The sequence below is a fragment of the Hemicordylus capensis genome, chromosome 1 (genome assembly GCF_027244095.1).
Source record: "Hemicordylus capensis ecotype Gifberg chromosome 1, rHemCap1.1.pri, whole genome shotgun sequence".
NCBI classification, from domain to species: domain Eukaryota; kingdom Metazoa; phylum Chordata; class Lepidosauria; order Squamata; family Cordylidae; genus Hemicordylus; species Hemicordylus capensis.
This window is the reverse complement of record NC_069657.1, coordinates 255,829,109-255,854,350: the sequence shown is the minus strand read 5'-3', so window position 1 is coordinate 255,854,350 and position 25,242 is coordinate 255,829,109. Positions and strand designations below refer to the sequence as shown.

At 42.3% G+C, this 25,242-nt stretch overlaps 1 protein-coding gene across 2 annotated transcripts in view; it reads left to right on the top strand.

Moving 5' to 3' along the window:
• Positions 1-25,242, top strand: part of PCSK2 (proprotein convertase subtilisin/kexin type 2) — a 154,519-nt gene that overhangs the window by 37,206 nt on the left and 92,071 nt on the right. Inside the window, exon 1 of one of the 2 annotated variants that reach the window (XM_053284520.1) lies at positions 10,324-10,445. The exons of the other annotated variant lie outside the window; for it this stretch is intronic. The gene's annotated coding sequence lies outside the window, so the exon portion shown is untranslated. Of the gene's footprint in view, positions 1-10,323; positions 10,446-25,242 lie in introns of those variants that run through there. 2 annotated transcript variants of the gene reach the window in all.

Below are 25,242 nucleotides of genomic sequence, written 5' to 3'. Positions count from 1 at the left end.
AGTCACACTCCCTCTGTTGATAGCCAATTGGAGATCATCCATCAGGCTGGCTAAGGCGGTCTCAACCCCATAGCCAACTTGAAAGCTGGTCTGGAATGGGTCTAGATAATTTGTGTCATCCAAAACTGCCTGGAGCTGAGAGGCCACCACCCGCTCAATTACTTTGCCCCACCATGGAAGAAACAGGTCTGTAATTAGCCAACTGGGGTCACCAGCAACAGCGACTGGAGGGGTGATGTATGTGCTGTGCTGAATACTGATAGTTACTTTCACCCTTGCTAAATATAGGAGAGCTTCTGCTTTAAATGGTACTTTTTTGCCCACTAAAAGCAAAATGCAGCTGGGATAGCCAATTCACAGCAGTCGCACTGAGAAGCGTGACTTGGAACTCATGAGCTTATAATGCTGGATAACAGCACAAACTGCACACTGGGGCAATCATATAAAGAGAGAATTAAACAGGAGATTAATAATGAATAAGCAAAAGCAAACCTATAAGCAGAAAAGTCTCATTTGCCTATATATCAGAAAACACAGCCTCATGCCATGGGTTAAAATTTACTACTAGCTTTCTTATCGAGCTGAAACTTGTTCCATTTTTTCATTAGTCATGTTGACAGAGCACAATGCATTCTGAAGGAAACAAGTGGTGTTTTGTTACTGCTGGAGTGCTGTTGTATCTCTGTACCATTGTGTCTGTGCTTTTTTCTGTGGCAAATTCTCTTAGGTATCTTATCTGAGGAAATGGCTGTTTGCAACATGTTCCAGCAGTTAGACTTAAGAACTGTGGTTTACGCCTTATCAGATTAATTTCCTCTTAACATAGCCTTTATTTTTCCACAGAGCTTGGTGCAAGGAGGCCTGTTTTGTAATATTTTGGAAACTCAAGATTCTTGGCATGTGTAGGATGAAGTGGCTTCGTGAAATCCTGTACTAGTGCAATGTTGGGGATCTACGCTGAGACTCATATATGTGTCGGTTATGAGATGTCATTGTCAGAAGGTGAAGCAGGTTTAAAAAAACGATTTAGGGCAGAATAGACAACCTTGGCTCTCCAGGGTGCTTTCCAGATTAGACCCTGCAACAGGGTCACGTCGTATCTTGGAAGTGTGCTTCCATACCTCCTGTGTTGTGACACCACAGTCCTTACACAGACAGCAGGATGCCATTCACATTTCCAATGCCTTGTTTCAAATTTAATCTCTGCAGATTTAATTGTTGCGAGAGGAGAGCTGGTCCTGTGGCAGCAAGCATGACTTGTTCCCTTAGCTAAGCAGGGTCTACCCTGGTTGCATATGTATGGGAGACTAGAAGTGTGAGCACTGTAAGATATTCCCCTCAGGGGATGGAGCCGCTCTGGGAAGAGCAGATGGTTCCAAGTTCCCTCCCTGGCATCTCCCAGATAGGGCTGGAAGAGATTCCTGCCTGCAACCTTGGATAAGCTGCTGCCAGTCTGGGAAGACAATACTGAGCTAGATGGACCAATGGTCTGACTCAGTTTATGGCAGCTTCCTATGTTCCTCATGCATACCTTTATTGTCTGTGCATGGGGTGGATCATCCACACCACCCCTCTACATGAATTCCAAATACAAATCCCAACAGTTTAAACTGATGTTTGGAGCATGTGTAGAGCCTGATCCGTTTGAGGGTGCATGCAGGACAGTGGTTCAGATAATCTGCCCACAGACACACTGTAATTGAACACTCCGGGAGTGTGGTAGAACATCTGTGAAAGACATTGCAATGGGCATGCTCTTGGCATGTCCCCGTTTTAATTGAATGGGCTTGAAAAGTATTGTCCAAGCCAGCCTATATTCATTATCTCAGGAACCCTATCAACCATCCTAGGTTAGTCAAGTAGTTCAGTGTAATTACCCCCTTTTGCAGGCTGGCCTGAAAGAACAGCGGCTTCCCTAAGGCCACCTAATAAATTCTTGGCAGAACTCCGCAACGCACCAGAGTAATGTAAATCCCCAAATCCCGAGCAAGTGGTGGCAACTTGCTCTGGTGGGAGGAGAGCTGATCTTGTGGTAGCAAGCATGAATTGTCTCCTTTGCTAAGCAGGGTCTACCCTGTTTGCAGATGAATGGGAGACTAGAAGTGTGAGCACTGTAAGATATTCCCCTCAGGGGATGGAGCCGCTCTGGGAAGAGCAGAAGGTTTCAAGTTCCCTCCCTGGCATCTCCAAGATAGGGCTGAGAGAGATTCCTGCCTGCAACCTTGGAGAAGGCTCTGCCAGTCTGTGTAGACAATACTGAGCTAGATAGACCAATGCTCTGTCTCATTAGAAGGCAGCTTCCTGTGTTCCTATGAGACTGAACCAGAGACTTACTGGCCCACAACTTCATCTTTTAGGATTAAATTACATCTTATGACAAATGCACACAACATAGTGCTTGTATGTATGGCTTTTTAATGCTAAATAGAAGCTGTGAGTCTCCCAGTTTTAATAGATGGGGACCATGTTGTGGGCAAGCATTAAAGGCCACCTCCCCATACATCATGTTCCTGATTCAGATGATCAAGGGGCCTGCAGCTGCTATTTAGTACTAAACACACACACACACACACACACAAGCACCTATCATATACATGTCCTGCTACAACCCCTGCTAACTTGGCAAAGAGGCATTTTTAACATGGTGATTCCCTTTATTTAGCAGGGGGAGAGTAACTGGCCCTATCCAGCCCCAGCACAGTACCTCCAGTGACTGTTGCTGGTGTCTATCTTGTGTTTCGTTTTAGATTGTGAGCCCTTTGGGGACAGGGAGCCATCTTTCTTTCTTATTTATTTATTTATTTATTTATTTATTCTTTGTGTAAACTGCCCTGAGCCATTTTTGGAAAGGCGGTATAGAAATCGAATAAATAAAATAAAATAAAAATATCATATAGATGTCATGACATGGGCTTTGACACCAGCTACTATGCTACTCAAGCCCTTATGTACACCATACTATAAATTCACAAACCAATGGGAGTTTATGAAAGTAGTCCCTGATACCTTATTTTGGCACATCTGTTTCCAGTGAGGGTTCCAAAATTCCCTGCAAATTCAGCACAGCAGCATGCTTCATGAGGTACATCTGGCACAGCATTTGGTATACCTTGCCTGAAGCTCTTATTTTCTAGTGCAGCAAGCCTTCAGTTCAGGCCATTAATTAATGTTGGTTGCAGAAGCATGGGAGAGAAAACAAAGTGTTAGCCTTCTGCTGAAAAGAGATGGCTCTGAAGGGAGAGGTGGGAGGGACCCAGTTACTCTTCAGCAGAACACTGCAGTGTTACATAACGCAACAGTCAAATAGTAATCAGCTTGCTTATTTTGCTACAGGACCTGTAGCATCCAGATATAATTATATCTGGCAATTCTCCATTCTCTAGAGATTTCAGGTTGGAAATAGCTTACGCACACAATATACCCAATTTTCTTTTACAGAGAAGAAAAAGAACTGCAAATCAAATGCACAGAAACCAATTATTTAGGTCAGGCCAGTAGAATTTTAAATTCAGATGGTGCTTACAAGCACCATTCCATTGCTAGAAATACATTCTAGCAATGTATTTCTCTCTGTGTTCAGTCATCAGCTTAAGGGCCATGCTAAGCAGCAGAAACGTCACTCACTTTCTCATCCACTCCTATTCCACATAGAAAAAGTAAACATGCAATACTGTGCTTTACGGCAGTGCAAACAACACACCTTATTTTGAAAGTTTCGTGGGAAGTTAAGTGTCAAGCCTCATACTTGTCAGCACACCGAACACAGAATAATTTCTATAATGTTCAGTAATTAATCAATCGAGATCTTATTGCAACTTTGCTTGCATTTTCTGTGCATCAAAAGACAGGGGCTACATGCTACATGACCTATGATGTGACAGGTTGTGCAGCCTGGAAAACTAGTTTTGTGATATCATGGGTAAGTCTGTGAGAAATGTATTTACTTATTTATTATAAGGACCACCCTATTATGTGCTGGTCAGGCCTCGTTTAGAATGTTGTGCCCAATTCTTGGCCCTGCAATTTAAGGACATTGATAAGCTGGAATGGGTTCAGAGTAGGGCAAGCAAGATGGTGAAGGGTCTGGAAACCAAGTACCATGAGATATAGTTGAAAGAGCTGGGTGTGTTAGCCTGGAGACAAGAGAAGACAAAAGGGAGATATTTGGGCTGTCACACAGAAGGAGCAGACTTGTCTTCTGTTGCTCCCGAGGCCAGGACTAGGACCAACAAATTGAAATGGCAAGGAAATAGATTTAGGTTAGACAATGGGAATGAGTTCCTAGCTGTAAGAGCCGTTCAGCAGCAGAGCAGCCTGCCTCATGTAGGAACATAGGAACCATAGGAAGCTGCCATATACTGAGTCAGACCATTGGTCTATCTAGCTCAGTATTGTCTACACAGACTGGCAGCGGCTTCTCCAAGGTTGCAGGCAGGAATCTCTCTCAGCCCTATATCAAAATTATAAGGTTTTCAGCTTATCTATTATGTTTTTGGCATCTTCAGGGAAAGCAGTTTTCTTCATGATGGTTTATCTAGGCATTCTCTCTAGAGAGTTCTATAAAGAGGTTTAATAAGAGATATATATAGTCCATTGTATTCTGACACGGGAGAGTTCTTCGTTTTTGGCCCCTTAGCCCTGCGTGGTCCCCCGTTTTGGCACCTTTGTGTGTCAATCAGTAGGGGCTGACCTCCTGTACTGCCACACCTGAAAGCTCTTCTCAGCAGCAGCCTGCCGCCCAGCACCCACTGCAGTGGCGGATCGGCCCTGCCACTCAACTTGCCTTGGCACATGCATGGAGACTATTTGTTGGCCACACAAATGGCCTCCACCAGCTGAGCAGTGGAGTCGGCCCTCTGCTGCAGAGGGTGCTGGGTGGCATGCCGCTGCTGAAAAGAGCTTTCAGGTGCAGCAGTACAGGAGGTGAGCCCCTACTGATGGACACTTAAAGGTGCCTCCTGCTGCCCCCCCCTCCCACGGCACGCACACCAGCCACACCACTGCGACAAGGTCCCTTCCAACTCAAGTGGTCTGTGGTTTTTATACCCTGCTTTGCCTAGCTATAATCAGGTAGAAGATGACAAACAATATAAGAAGACATATAAAATACAATGAAAACACGTACAAATACAGGTTTAAAAAAATGCAAAGCAGCAGTTAAAAATAGGCATTGCTTCACAGATTAAAAAACAACTGAACAAAAAAGCATTTGTTATACGACAAAAACATCTAACCTAGGCTCTCCAGCTGTTGTTGAACTACAGCTCCCATTACCCCCCAGCCACAGTTTATTTACAACCTGTGGCTGAGGATGATGGGAGCTGTCGTTTAACAACAGCTGGACACTTTCCAGACTAGCTGTTCAACAGCAGCAAAATGCCTCCGTTCAGGCAAGTCGCATTCAAAACATAAACAGCAGGAGGGGCAGCCTTGTGGAAACGAACAACCTGAAAAACAGCAATTTTCTTGCGCCAGATATATGACATCCTAGCTCTATATCATAGCGACATAGGAAGCTGCCATATACTGAGTCAGACCATTGGTCTATCTAGCTTAGTATTGTCTACACAGACTGGCAGCGGCTTCTCCAAGGTTGCAGCTGGGAGAGTGCCTGCTGGCGGGCCGACCAAAAAGGAGAGTGCCCGCTACTGGGCTGGCGGGTGGGGAAGGAGAGTTTCTGCTGCCGGGCTGGCAGGCAGGGAGGGAAAGCATCCGCTGCTTGGCCAGTGGGTGGGGAAGGAGAGCACCTGTGGCTGGGCTGGCAGGGAAAGAGAGTGCCTGCTGCTGGGCCGGCTGGCGGGGAAGGAGAGCGCCTGCTGCCGCACTGGCCGGCTGGCAGGGAGGAACAACAGGATGAACTAGGGACACAGATGCTCTCCGGCAGGTCAGCTAGTAGTCCACTAAATGCAGAAAAGTGTGACTACCTTTCTTTTGTCAGGGCCAGCGTGGTGTAGTGTTTAGAGTGCTGGACTAGGACCGGGGAGACCCGAGTTCAAATCCCCATTCAGCCATGAGACTTGCTGGGTGACTCTGGGCCAGTCACTTCTCTCTCAGCCCAACCTACTTCACAGGGTTGTTGTGAGGAGAAACCGAAGTATCTAGTACACCGCTCTGGGCTCCTTGGAGTAAATCAATAAATAAAAATAAATACCGGTGGCAGGCTCTCCCTCCTGATTTACATGAATGCCTGCATAGCAGCAATGCAACCACTTAACTATGACCCTATTCCCTAAGGGAAGTATCTTATAGCAGACAGTGCTCACATGTAGTTGCCCAATCCAAGTGCACTGCTTAACAAAGGGGACCACTGAGGCTTGCGACCGCAAGACCAGTGCTCCTCCCCTAATGTAGCTGGTAGTGCTTACTGCCTGTTCTCGACAGTCGTGCTGCTGCTTCCGTGTCTGCAACAGCGCCTCCGCAAGTCTTACTGCAGATATTGGAGCTGTGCATCATGAAGTTTCCCACGAAAAAGTTCACAAAGCAGCTTACATAGCAAAAGGAGTATGAAACTCACTGTCCCACAGGGGCTTACAATCTAAAAGCAGACACAAGGGAGACGCCAGCAACAATCATTGAGAGAGGGGCACTAGGCTGGGGTGATTAGGAATAGTTGCTCCCCCCTCCCGCTAAATATGAGAATGGCCTCATTTTTCCAAGGTGCCTCTTTGCCCAGTGGACAGGGGTTAATTCTGGCTACCTTTGTCCAAATCCTATATTGCTATCCCCCCCCTCCCCATCAGTTGTGTCTATGTTTTTATTGCACCTCGTACTACTCCAGGGAAAGAACAATTGCATTCTGGCTTGGTTTGGAGAAACTGGTCTGGTTTTGAACTTGTAAGTGATGAAAGGATTGAACACAGCTTTTAAATCTGAGACCAGTAAAATCTGAGACCTCCTTGGAATATGCCTCCTGGTGTAACTGTTTTTATCAGTTTGAACGGGAGCTTTTAAAAATATTACGCAGATGAATTCTCTTAACAATGCTGTTTGTCTTTGAGTCATAAAATTATTGAAGTGAAACAAGAAGAAGGGCAAGGAATAGTTTCAAATAAGAATAGATGGCTCTCTCTGAGGCTGTTCACATGCACGTGCAGAATTGGGCTAAGGGAGCCCAGCCCAGTTTTGCACGCCCATGTGAACCGCCAGGATCGGGCCCAAATTTGGTGGCATCACAGTGGCAAACCAGCTTGTGGAGCCTCCCTCCAAGAAGAGGTTAGAAGAGTGAGCGTTCTCCTAATCTCATTATTTGGACCATCTGTCAGCCTCGGGGAGGGGAGGGGGGATGCCCATAATACACTGCACACTTGTGCAGTGCATTATTGGAGACCTGGGGGGTGGTGGGGGAGTGATATGGGGCGATGTGTCCCGACACCCCAACCCTTGGAGCAACCGGTAGTAGCCGGTGATCGTCTGGGTGGCCGATCCGCCTGCCCAGAAGCAAGGACCTGCTCATCTGTGAGAGAGGTAAGCTTTCCGAGGCTTCCTCCCCTCGCCCTGTCAGAGTGCTTTCTCTGTTCATGAGAAAGGGCTGCCTGTTTCTGTTCTGTCAGAATGTTGCCTGCTTTCTTTGATTTCCATTCCTCTCTCTTACACTACAAATATCTGTTTTCCCCCCCAGCACCCCACAAGATTTTACTATGATGACTACAAATAGTGATATCTGTAGAATATTACACCCATCCTTCATCAGCTTCATTGGCTACGAGTCCGCTCCTGGGCTGGAGTCAAGGTGCTGGAATTGACCTTTAAAGCCCTACGTGGCTTGGGGCTGGGGTACCTGTTGGGCCACATTCCACCATATGAATCTGCCAGGGCCCTAACGGAGATCCGGTTGGCACGGACGAGAGACAGGACTTTTTGGTTGTGGCCCCTTGGCTTTGGAATGCCCTCCCTGAAGCGCTTCACCATGCTCCCTCCCTCAGTGTTTTTAAAAAACATCTTAAAACACACCATTTTAAGGAGGCTTTTTAATGCTCCATTTTATTTTATTTTATTTATTTTATTTTATTTTTGTTATATCTGGTAAGTTTAGCTTTTTATAATTTTCAGTTTTAATTTGAAACTAATAATGATTGTGGTTTTTAATCTGACAATTTTTTGTTTGTTTGATTTAGTTAATTTTATTACTTTTATTGTATCTTGTGTCTATCTTATTGTTGTGAGCTGCTCTGAGCAGTAGTGCATTGGAGAGGCAGGATATGAATATTTTAAATAAATAAATAAATAAATTTTATACAATTTTTCAACAAAAGTTTTCAAAGTGGTTTACACAAACAAACATAGATGGTATCCTTGTCCCTAAAGGGTCACAATCGAAAACACACACACACACACACACACACACGGAACATACCAGCAACCACCATTGGAGGCATGCTGTGCTGGGGCTGAATAGGGACAGTTGATTTCCCCGTGCTAAATAATAAGAGACTCTCCATTTTAAAAGATGCCTCTTTGCTTAGTTAGCATTTAACTGAGTTTACATTTAAATACAGGGGTCTGCACTGAAAACAAAACTAAATTCTGGATTTTAAAAAGTATTTTTCAAGTATTTTCACATTTTTCTTACCCAAACAGCTGGTGTAGCAACATGTTTCAAAGTGTACCTTGAAATATGTGTTTCCGCAAACATACAGAATGCACAGGATCAATAGACACATCCATATGTTATAAAATTTTATCTGTGGAGAAGTGGGTGGGGTCCTGGACTATAAATTTTGTTGCAAATTTCTGCAAGAGAGGAATTATCTTCCACTTTCAAGGCAGATTTTCACCGTTCCACACATCCTCCATATATACGATGGGAATATAAATTTCACCTACCCAAAACAGATATATGAAGAGGAGTAAAGGAATCTGTGCAGCTTTAACAACACCAAAAGTGAGAATATATTGAACATAGGGTACAATATTCTGAAGGATCCATTGCAAGTATTATTAAATCACCTAAATGGTTTTGTAGATGATAAATATCAGTTTTGCAACAGATAAACCATGGTTAAACCAGAGTTAAACCATCATGGAACTCAGGGTGGCACATATGAGTTTTCCTAATGATCTCTCATCCAGACCCTGATGAGATGTAGACCTGCTTAGCTTTAGCAAGGTGGCTGTATCATGTGCCTGCAGAATACAATAATATCCTTCAAACATTAAAGAGAAAACGGGGCCAATCTCTGGTAGTCACATAGGTTCATGTCTTTGCTATAATATGTTGCAGGTGTAATGAGACCATGGCAAGCCAGCAAGTGGCATATCTGCAAATCTTATATTGGGTGAGTTCACAGATTACATGGAGACAAGATTTAGTTTCTTTGGTTTATTTCATAAAATGACAATAGTCTCACAGATGATTAACAAACCTAGGGTTTGTCTGGTCCCATCCCCTATTCTTACTTCCTGGATATAACCACAGTCTGCTTTGCTTGTGGCAGCAAGAGGCACAAGTTGCCTAGTTGTTTCGTTTTCCAACTGCTCTAGACTTGTATCTCCGTATACATGGGCAGCAATAACAAAACAAATAGAGATGAAGCGAAATTTGTCAGTTTAAATGTCATGCAGGGCTAAGGTTAACAGAAACCTAGATTCTGAAACTCATTTCAAACATATCTTGGTCTGAGAGTAAAAAATAAATTTTAGTCTCTTGTCTGTGTGCGCTTGGACCAACCAACCAAGGTTTCATGAAAGAAACCTTGGTTTTAGGTGATGTCTGAACCCACCCATTGTTACGTGTGTGCCACCATGAAGCTCTGATTAGGATGGAATCCTCTGATATACAGAACATAAAGAACATTTTGAGGTACAGAACATTTTAGATTGTGAGCCCTTTGGGGACAGAGATCCATCTTATTTATTTATTGTTTTTCTATGTAAACCGCCCTGAGCCATTTTTGGAAGGGTGGTATAGAAATAAAATAAAATAAAATAAATAAATGGATAAAGATCAGATAATGTTACTGCTAATTACTACAGCTAATTTTCCATTACTGTACAGTTTATTTTATCAAATAATAACATTATCAAGGGAAGCAGAAATATGATTTGATGACAAGTGGTTCAGTTTGTATACATCTTCATCAAAGCTGCAAAAAATTAAGCTTGGATAAAAACAAAGATAATAATCAAACTTTCTTCTTTAAATAAGATTTTTAAATTTTATTTCTCTACGGCAAATATTTTGGGTATACAACAGCTGCAGAATAATTTACTGTGTGTAGTTTGCATGTAATCTGCTATGAAGCCTGAGGGGGCACTGTAGTTTCCTCTGTGCTGGTTGGGCTAGATAGGAGTTTCTATTCTCCTTCCTGTGTTTTTGTCCCTGTGCAAGTCAGCAAGTTCTGGACTGACCTCTAAGTGTTTGTCTCGCAAGTAAAGTTATCTTAAAGCTTGCACTGGTGTTAGTTCTGAAAACCGCGTGGACAGCTCACATTCTGCAACAGAATATAGTAAGATTCTCTTTTTAAAGGGCTAGGCTTAAAATCTAACTTTAAGAGAAATATGTTAAGGAAAAACCTGTAGTTGGAATCTCTTAACTGAATTCAACATACAGTAGTAATTACACACACACAAAGGTTTTTCTGTTTAAAGAGTGAATCAGGGGGGAATATCTGTCTTTTCAAATCCAAACATCACAAATATGGCAAAATATTATTAAGTATATTTATTATTGTGGCCATGCTGCTCGGGTGCAGGACTGGCAAGGCACAGGGTGTTGTGATCAGTGTTCCCTCTATGGATTCCCAGATATTGTTGACTACAACTCCCAGAATCCCCAGCTGCAATGGCTTTTGCTTAGGGATTATGGGAGTTGTAGACAACAATATCTGGGAATCCCTGTTAGAGGGATTACTGGTTGTGATTCCCCTTCTTGGCTGTATCTCAGCTGGATAATCCATCGAGCTCACCTGGATGATGATCTCATACTATTGTTTTATGCAATTTCACAATTTAAACTCTGCCATTTGTTTAGTGCACAATTTTTTTTAATGACTCCACAACAGGGGTGTGCAGACTTGGTCCTCTAGCTGTTGTTGAACTACAACTCCCATCATCCTTAGGCCCAGTAAATTTTGGCTGGGGATGATGGGAGTTGTGGTTCAACAACAGCTGGAGGGATAGGTTTGCCCACCCCTGCTCTTCATCTGTCAAATAATGTTAATATTCACTTCATGGGGAAGAAAATACAACTCTGATCTGGACAGTGGCTGACATCCTGTCCAGAACATCATGACAGATGAAATTCCAAAAGGGAAATTAGACACTCTGAAACCTCAAAAGGTTTTAGATTTATTACAGCTTCAGAAAGCAGACCCAGAAATAGCTTAATGAGAGCAGGGAATTAATTGGCCAAAAATCACAGGACAGTAGAAAGTAGGTGATTCAGTGATACTTTGGGTGCATTTTCAGGGTAAGTATCCAGGTCTTTATTGGGTAGCTTCCAAACAGGTGGGAGATGACCTGATTAATATTGTTCATTCACAAAACCATGCAGGAGAGGAAGTAATGTATGTAAGAGTGCTGCAAACAGCTTTCCGGCCATCTCTTAGAAAAGATGTGCAATCTTTTCAGTCTTGTCTACCATGTGCTTTAGTAAATGCTGATCCTGTAAAATGGAGCAGACCTCTTGGTCATCAAAGGGTACAGGGAGGTCCTTTTTCAGTAATCCACTAAGATTACCTAGGAGCTTTACCAACAACAGGTAGGAACCAACAACAGGTAGGAAAAATAAATATATATACTTTTCATTATTTTCACCCGCTACCGAGAAGCTCCTTATGAATGTTGTGAGCCACCCCAAGCAGTAGTGTACTGGAGGGGTGGGGTATAACAATGTTACATAAATTGTAAATAAATAATCGTGACTTATGGTGTGTTAAGATGACACAGTACAAGTCCAGTACTTGAAGCTCAGCGTCGAGCCAGACTTCTGGTGGTGATGGGGAGCGAGCAGTATGCAGACTCTAGTCATGTCATTTGCTTGGCTTTCTGTTCTGGATCCATAATCTGTAACTAAGATTTGAAGTCAGCTACAGATGTCGGTTCTGGAACCATCAGTAGGGTGCAATATGGCAACATTTATGGGTTCAGAAAACACAACCAATGTCAGCATATCACACACAGCCTCCCTAAATTTATTAAAGCAAATCTTATTGAAATTTAATAGTCCTTAGCGTAAATCCTGGGTAGTACTACTGAATAATGTAGTCAGGATGTCAGCCAGTAGCGATAAGCTCTTTTTCCTGGTAAGAAATCAGGGCAGTTGGTCTCTAAGTAGGGATGTGGAGAACCAGTTCACAATTGAACCAGACCGTCACAAACTGGGCTGGTTCGAGCGGTTTGATCGTGAACCAGTTCAGGCTGGTTCATCAAATTTGGACCGAACCACACCAACTGGTTCATGCATACCCCTATCTGTAAGTAAATGTTCTAGTTCAGAATCCTTGATAGCATGAAATGCAAACAGAAATCTTCACTGTCAGCTTTGATAGTGTTACAGGGAAGAAGGGGGAAAGACTGAATATGGGTGATCAGCTCTAGTAATCTCCTTAGCAGGGGAGATCCTTGTGTGCTAAACCCTGAGTACCTAGATGTCTGGGATAATGCATACGTGCACTAGTAGTAAGAGGTTCCAAAAAGTGGGTAAAGGGGCCAAATGAATCCGCTTTGTTTCAAAAATGTACGATCAATATAGCAGTTGTGAAAGCACAGTACACAAAATGTTTATTGGTTTTTGCAAGTTGTGGATGAGAAGCAAGACATCTTTATCCCCCCCCCCCGTGCCTTTCAGTGTAAGAACCATCGATAATTCAATGAAATAACAGGTGTGTCGTTTATTTACCAAGTGCAGACCACTTTCACAATGCTGTGTTTTTTTGTTAGTGAAATTCAAAACACTTCATTATCCAGTTATCTAAGACTTAAAGCATGAGGCTTTTTGTTGCCTTTAGCTGCATCAGGATACAAGCAAATATGGATGGCCATTGTGCAATCCAAGGAATTAGTTTCCCCAACTAACTAAATTAAGGGGTGTGTGTGTGTGAAATTACAAAGCTGTAATTAGAGGCTCTGTACAAAGGACACAGACACATGACGTTGTTGAATCCGGGCTGTTTGCGGGAGGCATTTTTCAGAACACCGTTGCTGTCCTATCTAAACCATGGCAGGAGGAGGACAGGGAATTATGAAGGGGGCAGGTGGTGTAAGTGTCTTTGTATTGGCCGTATGCTGTGATTTAAGAAAATAGAGAGTCCAGAGCTATTTGTGGGTGGATTCATTCCCAGGGGTGGGGAACCTTGGCACTCCAGCTGTTGTTGAACTACAACTCCCATCATCCCCAGCCACATTTATTGTGGCTGGAGATGGTGGGAGTTGTAGTTCAACAACAGCTGGAGTGCCAAGGTTCCCCACCCCTGGTATAGACTGTTGCAGGGGCTCCCACCTTTTAAACAAGTGTACCACTTCTGTTGCAGACCTTCAGCTCAGGTAACCCCTTGAAGATTTTGTTTATGCACACGCACACACAAAAATGTAATTGTTCGAGTTAGGGTGACAGCGCACACACACACACACACACACACACACACACACACACACACACCCCGGTTTCCACCCCAATAAAAGAACACAGCCACAATCAACATAATGATCATGGAGGGAGAGGAGACAAGGAGGAAGTTGGCTGAGGACGGCTTAGAGAGGATGCAAGAATGAGAAAGCCTTGAAGAGGCAAGGAGCTTTGAAGAGGAGTGGCACTAGCAAGCCGGCCCACACGCATGCACATACAAGAGAGGAGAAAAGGAGGAAGGAGGTTGGCAAAGAATGACACAGGGACAAGGAAGAGCAAGGAGCCCTGAAGAAAAGCAGTGGAGACAAACATGCACACAAGCACACATAAGTATGCTTCAGGCCTCTCTACCGCCGAGTCAGCTAGCCAGCCAGCCCACTGCCTACTGATAGCAAGCTGGCCCCCCACTCTGCTGAAAGAGCTTGCAGTTGTTCTGTTGGTTGCCCACGCCACTGTTCTGGATGGCGTAACACTCCCCCTGGAAGATCAGGTCTATAGCTTGGGAGTGCTCCTGGATCCAAAACTCTGGTTTCTCAGGATGAGGCAGTGGCCAAAGGCACTTTTTGTCAGCTTTGGCTACATCCGCTACACCTATTTCTGGAGATAAATGGCCTTAAAACAGTGGTGCATATGCTGGTAACCTCCAGGCTTGACTACTGTAATGCACTCTGCATTTGTACATAATCCGGAAACTACATATTGGTATAGAATGTGGCAACCAGACTGGTCTATGGGAGAACCCAAAAGGGCCATATAAAATTGATTTTAAAAGAACTGCACTGGCAGCCAATATGTTTCCAAGAAAAATACAAAGTGCTGATTATTACCTATAAAGCCCTCAATGGCTTGGGTCCAGGGTACTTACTTACTTACTTATTTAAAACATTTCTATACCGCCCAAAACTTGCGTCTCTGGGTGGCTTACCATGAAAATAATTTAAAATACCAAATCAATTAACAATTAAAATCATTAAAAACATTTAAAACCCAGTATTAAAATTTTAAAAATTATAAATCTAATTCAAAAGCCTGGGTGAATAGGTGTGTTTTCAGTGTCTTTTTGAAAGTTGCCAGAGATGGGGAGTCTCTTATTTCAACAGGGAGCGCATCTCAAAGTCCAGGGGCAGTGCCTTCTTTGTAATGAGCCCTGTCACCTATTAAGATCATCTGGGGAGGTCCAGTTACAGTTGCCACTGACTTGTTTGGTGGTGACTCGGGACTGGGCCCTCTCTGAGGCTGCCCCAGGGCTTTGGAATATGTTCCCCGTCAAAACGAGGGCATTTCCATCTCTGAGTGCTTTTAGAAAGATCCTCAAGACACACCTGTTTTCTCAGACTTTTAATTGAAGTTAATTTTAAACTTTAATTGTTTTTATCCCATGAAATTCTTTTTCAACTTTTTTCTGTGAAATTGTTTAAATTGTGTACACAGCCTAGAGATACACATATCAGGTGGTATAGAAATATGATGGATAGATAAATAGATGGGGGCGGGGCGGGCCAAACTCTGTCAGAAGGATTCAGGACCAGATGTGGAGGTGGAGGAGGACTCCAGAGGAGACATGGAGGCAGTGGAGAAGTCTGGAGGCGATATGGGACCAGTGAACAAGAGCAGGAAGCTCAATCCAGCATATAGCTGAGCCCCTGCTGAGTACCACATGGGACTCTTGTGGTGGTGGTACGGGAACCCCTGGACGACAGGATGGTTTCTGCTGGGGAAGTAAGTACAGTAGTGCCGGCTTTTAAGCCTAAACCAATCTGGATGAATCAGAAACGAGCTTCACCACAACAATTTACATCTATTGTGATATTTTATGTAAGCGACGTAGAAGCATTTGTTGCTTTTGATGAGAAGCCATTTCAAAAAGGTATGGACATTTAAAAACACCCATGATGTAACAGTCAATTATAGCAGAACTAGAAAGCCTCAAAAAGGGCTATTGTGTGTAGATTCGTAATGAAAGAAGCAGTGTAGCAAGGTCCATAGACATTTCAGATGGATGTTCAGCGGGCTACATGCTATTATTCAGAGTATGTTTCAAGAGGAATTATGGGCTATTAAAGGACAGTGAAGTAGGCAGAATGATGTACAGGGAGAAATGGGAAAATGAGAGTGGCAGGAGGGATGAAATAAAGTTTATGGTCAAGGAGTTGAGTTTGGGTTTTTTTCTTTGCATTGCTGCCATCTCCATTTTGACCAACTTGTGTTTCAGTTTCCCTGAGTAGCTGCTATGTGGAAATAGGCACCTTAGGCCTGAGAGAAGTGGAGCTGTTGCTTGAATGTCAGCCTGGAAGGCATACCAACGTATGGCCTTCCTGCCTGACAGATGGCCTTTGAATGGTGCAGTATGGACTGCAAACAAAGAAGGGGGCGGTCATGAGTCAGACAGGAAAGCAAGCAAGACCCATGCCGATGAGACTGAGCGAGGATTGAATGAAGCTCCTTGTTTAAGTGTCCCTCAAACAGGACTGTGGCTAGGCTGCTTGGCAGGCACTGTGCATTTGAAGAGGGGTGTGTGTGTGAAAGACAGAGGCCTTTGGAAAGCACCACTGCCACTACCAGTGGAAAACTCTGATCTCTAGGAGACCTCCAGCCAGTCAGGCCTTCCTTGGCCTCAATTGTACCGTAGGTCTCCTGAAATAAGGAATTGGAGTTGCTTCCTTCCCTCCTCTTACTTCCTTAATAAAAATGTGTAGGACATTAATGTTGCATGCACTTCTGAACTACCGAAATCTCATCGTTTCATCATTCTTTTCATCCACCCTGAAGTTTCCAGTTTAACCAATTTGAATTTCAAAGGAGTGATTAGGTGAATGCAATATTGATTGGTTAGTTGAACGGGCTGAAAACTCCTCTCAGCTTCATTGTTCGCATTGATTCCTTGAATCTGTACTCAACACTGTGAGAGGCATACTAAATGCAGAAAAATATTGATTCTTTCCCCCAGCTTTCCTCCCCCTTTCAAGCTCCTCCAATTTACCAAGCAAGGGTAAAGTCTCAGGGAAGTCACAAAGAGAGGTTGTAGCCAGGTCAGCTAGTGCCACTTGGTTAAATATAAATGGATTATCTTTTTAGCGCCCTAAATGTGTGTAATTAACACTGGTAATAGAAGCATGAGGAAAGAACTGCTGAGAGCATGAGGGTTTTGAACTCTATCAAGAGGGTGTGTTTTGATAGAGTCTGTGTATGTGCTTGTGTGGTACTGTAGAACTTCTCTTGCTTTAGACTTCCATAGCTGATGGTGGTGAATGCTGCACTCAGGGCTGAGCAGAGAGTACAGTTGTAAGACAGAGGCGGGAGATACTCTTCTGTACTTGAATATTATTTGCAGGGGTATGGGGGAATGAGAGAAGAAAATGGGAAGATCTGGGTTCTTAATGGGAATGGGGCTCAAGCTGTTGAAGAAAATACTCAGAAGATGAGGCTGCTGTTGCTAAGATCAGAAATATTACTCGGCAAGTTCATTTTTCTTCTTGGATAACTTCGGTTGTTCCATCCATTCTGACCTCTGCTCACTGCTTAGCCTGATGGAGTACTTCCACTTCATACTGTACTGCTTGTTGTAAAAATGTATCCCAGAAGCCAACAACGCTTTCTTGTCAGCAGAAGGTCCACGGCTGACTTTCTAACAGTGGGCTTGCGTAACAAGCAAAGTTGCTCTAGCACAAGAAAACAGCATAGCTGTGTGAAGGCATGAGGATTTTTGAAATTGCGCTCTTCTGCAAAAGTTTCCTTTAAAATATATGACACGGGCCACAGGTTGCGCACCTGTTGCACATGCGCAAACAAGCTTGTGCTAGCTCTAATGTGGAACGCAGATTCCAGACATGGCACAGGGAGCTAGTGTAGTAGCTGTGTCCTGGCACAAATGCACTCTTAGGATCTCTGTCTGCAGAAGTGTGCATATGCAAATGCATATGCCCATATCCAAGACATCATGTGTCTCTCTGTTCCTCCATTATATGCTGTAAACAGGAGCACACGGATGTGGTCTCTTTGTAAAAGAAGGGCTGCGTGAGTGAACCAATCCTAGTAAAATCAGCCCTTGGTTACATTCAGCAGGGCTCATGCTGGTGTTTCACATTGAAAACAGCAAGTCCAATGTTCTTAGCAACACCAGCTAATAAGGCCTGTTAACAGTTCTTGTAGAAAATGTGTAGATAGTTTTCTTGGCATTCCTTGGAGGGCACAGCATGGCTTTGAGTTACTGTGTTAGGATGCTTCCTCCCGACATTCCCCAGAGAAGGCCTGTAGTCTATTGATTAAGTTGTTCATTTGTTCTGCTTCATGTCCTGCTGGTTTATTAGCATTCCGGGCATTTTATGCACCATGCCTAAATGGAAGTATATTAAAACTCAATGAAGTTGTTCTCACGTGCAGCCTAACCCGATCCAGATGGGGCAGTGCTGCCTAGCCCAGCTTTTAAACCCAGCTTTTAGCCAGGGTTAAAGGCGCAAGTGTGCGCTTAGCCCTGGCTCCAGGGTCATGGGCTTGCTAGGGCTGCATTCTGCCCAGGTGGACATAGAGACAGACACCTAGAGCACATTCCTGGGAGAATTCCCCAATGCACCACACACATCATGTGGTGCATTGTGGGATATCCGAAGGCTTTTGAAGCACTCCCAGCAACATTTGGCCACTCTGGGGGGGTGGGATGGTGAGTTGGCCCAGCCCCTGCTTGCCTGCACAGTCATATGAATAGCCCCCATATTTAAGTGTCATTTTTTCTTGCTGGTATTTCATAGAGCCAGCGTGGTGTGGTGGTTAGAGTGGTGGACTAGGACCGGGGAGACCCGAGTTCAAATCCCCATTCAGCCATGAGACTTGCTGGGTGACTCTGGGCCAGTCACTTCTCTCTCAGCCTAACCTACTTCACAGGATTGTGGTGAGGAGAAACTTAAGTATGTACTACACTGCTCTGGGCTCCTTGGAGGAAGAACGGGATATAAATGTAAAAAATAAAAATCATCATGAGGGCACCTTCTGGAGAATGTGAATTCTTTCCTCTCATTTAGATGATGAGGAGGGCAGGGAATGTTTTAATGATCTAATCGTGTGTGGGAAAATAAAATAGACTAGAGGACTTTTAAAACAGATTTTTATTACTGATATTAGAAAAAGGGCCATTTCACAAATTATATTTTAATTTAATTTAATTTAATTTAATTAACATATTTTTATACTGCCCAAAACTTATGTCTCTGGACAGTTTACAACAAAATAAAAACAGAAAGTAAAACATTAGTTAAAACAAAAACAAAAAGTTTAAAGCATTACTACAATTTTAAAATTTTAAAACAATATTTTAAAACAGCATTAAAACCATTTAAAAAATATTAATTAAAAGCCTGGGTGAACAGATGCGTCTTTAAAGACTTTTTAAAAAGCTGTCAGAGATGGGGAGGCTCTTATTTCACTAGGGAGCACATTCCAAAGCCTCGGGGCAGCAGCGGAGAAGGCCTGTCCCTGAGTGGTCACCAGACAAGCTGGTGACAAATGCAGACGGACCTCTCCAGATGATCTCAGTGGGCGATGGGGTTCATGACAAAGAAGACATTCTCCTAAATACCCAGGGCCCAGGCTGTTTAGGGCTTTATAGGTTATAACCAACATCTTGTATTTTGCCCAGAAACATATTGGCAGCCAGTGTAGCTCCTTCAATACAGGAGTTATATGGTCTCTTCAAGATGACCCAGAGACCAACCTGGCTGCCGCATTCTGGACCAACTGTAGTTTCCGGACTACATACAAAAACAGCCTCACCTAGAGTGCCTTGCAGTCTGGAGGTGACCAGCAGATGTACCACTGTACATTTTAAGTGTACATCTCTTTTTTTGTGTATGCCAAACTATATAAAGTGTGCCTGTGGCTAGTATGTACAGTTTGGCACTGTGGAGATCCTGCAGAGAGTGTGTGGGGTGGAGTCAGAAAGGAAAAGGGAGGGAATGGAGAAGGAGAAAATGAAGTTGTTCCTGGATTTATTTATTTATTTAGTACATTTATGTACCGCCCCATACAAAAAAGTATCTGGGCGGTTCACAATATAAATAAAGCTTAGTTAAACAAACATAAGATTGCTTCATGTTTACATGGGAAGCACTTATAAATAACTTGTACCATGCAAGTTATTTCATCAGGGAGCCACGTTGAGAACCAACAAGATGCCATGGTTAGAGTGTTGAACTTAGACCTGGGTTGAAATCCCTATTGCCCTACAAAGCTTACTGGGCCCCCTGGGCCACTCACTATGGCTTAACCCAGGGATTCAGAATATTTTTTCCAACAAGTGCACACATGCACAAATTTAAATGTTACAGTCATGAGACAGGCTGCTCCAGTCTTTGGCTTATATCCAGATGAAGTTATTAATGAGTACTCCCACTAAAATTAATTAGACATGTTTACTTATCTCATTAATTTCAATGGGAGTACTCAGTACTAATTTTCTGAAGCCTATCAGTCAGGGTTAGAGAAGGTGTATACTGAGTTTCGGCATGTAGCCAGCCAATCAGAAACAAAGGAAACTCCCACCCACCCACCCCGGTGGAATTTCCTGCTGCACGAGCTTTGTTTGGCTTGCTCTCTGACCATTTTTTGGTAGTATCTTAAGTCTTTCCTTTGCCAGCAGAGCTTTTAAAATGTATTTTAGTTGGGCTCTCTTTCTTTCCTGTGTTTTTGGTTTTTTTGGCACTTGTTACTTGACTTGATGGCACACTTTACCTTACTTATGCTACTGTTGGATGCTATTTGGTTGCTCTTTTGTTTTAATTTAATTTAACTGATCTTTGATAAAGGTGGGATATAAATAAATACAACTCTTACGCAAAGGACAAACCTACATGGTTGAGTATGACTGAGGCTGGAAACACACAATAGTCTTTAAAAGAGTTGAAGGCAGTGTTCTCTCTAAGTTTTTTCATCTGTGTGCAGAATGAGTTTTGTTCTGGGTGGCAGTATCAAGGCAGTGTGTGCGCACATGCATCCAGAATGGGGCCTTTCTGATTTAACCTGAGTGGGATCTAAAATTAACTGAGCGGACACCAGAAAATGTGTGAGCACACAGACTTGCTCATGCCTTAGAGGGAACAGTGGTCGAAAGTAGTATGGCAGGTTAGCCATACTAACCCAGATCTGAGATATCAAATCACAAAAACAAAACAAAACAAAATGAGATCCAACAACCATAAGAACAAAAAAACACATGAGAAATAAAATATAAGAAAACTGTGCTTGAATAAGTGAATCATATATCAATAATAATAAAATAATAACATTATATGAGAACACTAACAAATACCAAGAAATATAAGTAGTATCAAACCAAGTAAAACATTATATGATACAATCCATGATATATTTATTATTGATTCATTGATTGATTGATTGAGTTCATTTATATACTGCCCCATACAAAAAGGTCCCGGGGTGGTTCACAATATAAAACCAATTAAAACATTAACATAATTAAAACAATTTAAAATACAATAAAACCTCTAAAACTGAAGCTTTAAAACTATAAACTAAAAGCCTGACTAAACAGGTATGTTTTTAGGCCCTTCTTAAAAACATTCAAAGAAGGTGAGACTCTAATTGTGTTAGGAAGCACGTTCCAGAATCCTGGGGCAACTCTAGAAAATGCCCCATTTCGAATCACCACCAACCAAGCTGGTGGCAACTTCAACCGGACCTCCCCAGATGATCTTAAAGAGATGACCCAGACGAGGTGGGGTTGATGAAGAAGGCCCTCTCTTACATACCTCAGACTCAAGTTGTTTAGGGCTTTGTAGGTAATAACCAGCACTTTGTATTTCACCTGGAAACTTCACTGGTAGCCAGTGTAATTCTTTTAAAATAGGTGTAATATGATCTCTTTGGGCAACCCTGGAAACCAACCTGGCTGCTGCATTCTAACTGCAGTTTCTGAACTACATACAAAGGCAGCCCAACGTAGAGTGCATTGCTATAGTCAAATCTAGATGTTACCAGCATATGCACCGCAGTTTTAAGGTCATTTATCTCCAGAAATGGCTGTAGCTGGTGAATCAGCTGAAGCTGATAAAAAGCACTCCTGGCCACTGCCTCAATTTTCTCTCTGAGAAATCAGAGAGAGGTTTGGGTTCAGAAGTCGTTATAACACTCAATGTTATAACACAATGGAAACTCAGTGATTAACTGTTTTGAAAAGCTTTATCAAGTGTCCAGGTATAGGTCCCAAGGTAATTCTTCACTCTTGACATGTTAGTCCAGTAATGTAGTATATGCCATTGTTTGTCCTTGTGGGTTTTTTTTAGTGTGCATCAGACCAACAGACCTTTAAGGATTTGTATTACGGGACACAAAAGTAAAATTAGAACTATGAACATGGAGGCTCCTCTTACAGCTCATTTTGTTATATATAGACATTTGACTGAAAGCATTAGATTTTTTGCTATAGAGAAAGTTACATTTAATACAAGAAAGGGTGAAGATTTGTCTTTAAAATGATTCAAAGGACTTTTTTTGGATGTTCAATTTCATGTCTACCTTCCCAATTGGGTCTCAGTGAGCTTGGCAGCATATTTATAATAGGTCTATTTATACATGTGAGATATTGTTTTAGATTGTTTTTCACATATAAAACCTTTCTTTTTAGACGAGATCTTTGGATCTGGTTAATAGACTCTACATAATAGATATATAGGCCTTTTTTCCTGTTGGCATACTACAGTTTATTTAGTTATTAACTATTATTTAGTAATTTGAGATAACGTTTGAGACCGGATCTACTAACAAATTGCCTTTATCTCTTTAAAAATCTCTTAAGACCTTAGGGTCCATTTGGTAGATTTCACACAGCTGATATAAATAGGCCCTTCTTACTTATCTCATTGTCTCAGAGACTTTTCAGCAGTAAGGATTGGTTTGCAAAAGAGTGTAGTGAGAGGTTTTTCCATATTTGATGAGATGATTATACAAATTTGAGAGTTAGCATTTCTTGCTTTTAAGAGGATAACTTTAGAGGGGTTTTGTATATAAGATATGTATTCATTGAGGATTTTATGAAATTTGATTATTGTTTAAGGAGTTTATGAACCATTCATAGGGGGCTAATACTTTTGTAGATTTAGTCACTTTGTAGTAGTGCTTCAGCCTATGAGATGAAATAGATTGGCTTTGTCACCAAATTATAAGATGGTTTTAAAATAATTTGATAACTTTTTTTACAATATTTATGTATGATATTTCTTAGATGATATGTGAATTGTATGACTGTGCATCAGAAGTCATTCTAAGAAGAAAACATTTGGAATTCTGTTTGCAAAAGAGTTTGACAGTGTGAGAACTATATGATTGAGTATCAGAAGTCATCTATCCATACAAGAAAAGATTTTCAAGTTTTCTCAGAAGAAGATTCATTCTATGTTTCTAAGGTTTTTCTATATGACTTTTTACCTACTTGGAAGATACTGCCTACTTTTACAGTAATTAGTTTTGGACTTACACTTGGACACTTGATAAAGCTTTTTGAAACAGTAAATTACCGGGTTCCTATTGTGTTATAACAATGCATATATAATGTATTGTAAAGTGTAGAGGTTTACATGGATTGTTTGGCACCATTCAGTTGAACCAATTGGCTGGGCTGGTCACTGTGACAAATCAGTTTGAACTGGTTTGAAGCAGTTCATGATTGAACCGCTCGAACCAGCCTAGTTTGCTGTGGTCTGGTTCGTGCAGGAATTGGTTCTGCACATCCCTAGCATAGTGTTCTACTTGATTTGATACTATTTATTATACTTCTTGGTCTTTGTTAGTGTTCTCATATATGATATTATTATTATTATTATTATTATTATTATTATTATTATTATTGATATATGATTCAAGTTAGGGGTGTGCCAAAACATGATTGATAATGTGATTTGGCACACTTGAGATGTGGAGCCTATGTGTGTGCCAGCATCGCACAGGGGCAGCTGGGAGATGCCCCGCTTGCGCATAGGCATAGCTGGGGGGATTACAGCAGTGGCAGTGATCGGTGGAGGAGCAGGTATGGACCTGCTCCCCACCATTTTAAAGGGGCTGTGTAAACGCATGGGTTTAAAGGGATGTGCCCACAATTTGTATGCCAAATCACATTTCAGGCACATCCCTACAGTTTTCTTATCACATTTTATCTCTCATGTGTGTTTTTGTCCTTATGGTTGTGGATCTGTTTTTTGTGATTTGACTTAGTATGACAGAGTCGTCTGCTCCCATAGTGTGCATGCTAATTTCTTTTGTCCATTGTAATCTTGGGTAAAAGGGGATTTGCAGCAGGGGTGCCACAGTTATCCACTAGGTTCGATTTTTGAAGCAAGTAGCGAACAGATGGAACAGGGTGAAACAGACTGGTTCCAGATTGGCAAAGGAGTAAGATAAGGCTGTATACTTTCTCCTTCTTTATTCAATTTATATGCTGAACATATACTGAGAGAAGCCGGATTGGAAGATGATGAGCGCGGTTGTAAAGCTGGAGGAAGAAACATCAATAACCTTCGCTACGCTGATGACACCACTCTGGTAGCTGTGAATGTGGATGATCTGCAAGTTCTAGTAATGAAAGTCAAGGAGCACAGTGAAAAAATGGGACTACAACTAAATGTAAAGAAGACTAAACTAATGACAGTGGGTACAGCAACCAGCCTCAGAATTGACAATGAAGACATTGAAGTGGTGGATAACTTCTGCTTTTTAGGATCAACGTCAACAGTAAAGGATCCAGCAGTCAAGAAATACGCCACAGACTAGCACTTGGTAGGGTTGCAATGAAGGCCTTGGAAAGGATATTTAGATGCCATGATGTGTCTACACCTACAAAGGTTAGAATCATTCAGACCATGGTTTTTCCTGTGACTTTCTACGGATGCGAAAGCTGGACTTTGAAGAAGCAAGATAGAAAAAGCATTGACGCTTTTGAGCTTTTGTTCAAAACGGAGGGATTACACATCCCCTTTAACACTGAGGAGAGCAGGTCCGTACTTGTTCCTCCTCTGCTTGCCACTACTTCTGTAATTGCGGAGCTCCCACTAGCTATGCTCATGTGCCGGCGGGACTTCTCCCAGCTGCCCTCATGCGATGCTTGCATGCACATGGCCTCCGCACATGCTGTGGCCATCCTTCCAGGATGGTTATCAAGGAAGATCAGCAACATAAAATGAAATAGATGGATAGATGTCAAATGTAATATGCATGCACTACCTTGTCACAATAAAGTGTTTTGGTTTATGCAACTCTCCCCACTCCCCAAGGAAAAAAATCAAGAACCCCCAAAATGTAGAAACTATGTGCAAGAATATCTGGGGTACTCCACAAATTTCATGGATATCGAAGCAATGCAGAAAACAGTGAAAATGAAGGGACAGATTTAATCATGGCCTTGGAAGAGGTTTTAAGATGCTGTGGGGTGGTGAGGTCAAGGTGGTAAGCTTATGATTCATGCTGCCTGCTTTTCAGGTGAATTTTTTACATCTGCTTATTGAATAGTCAAATAATAAAGCTCTAATCTATCACATTTCATATTGTTGAAATGAGATGGTCACAATTGTGTATACTAGAATGAAATAAAAATGTAAGCACTAGGAGGTGATCAAAGTAAAACAGGAGCCAGTTCCCCCCTGCACTCTCACAAAGACCAGAAGCTGCCCTTTGCTTCACAA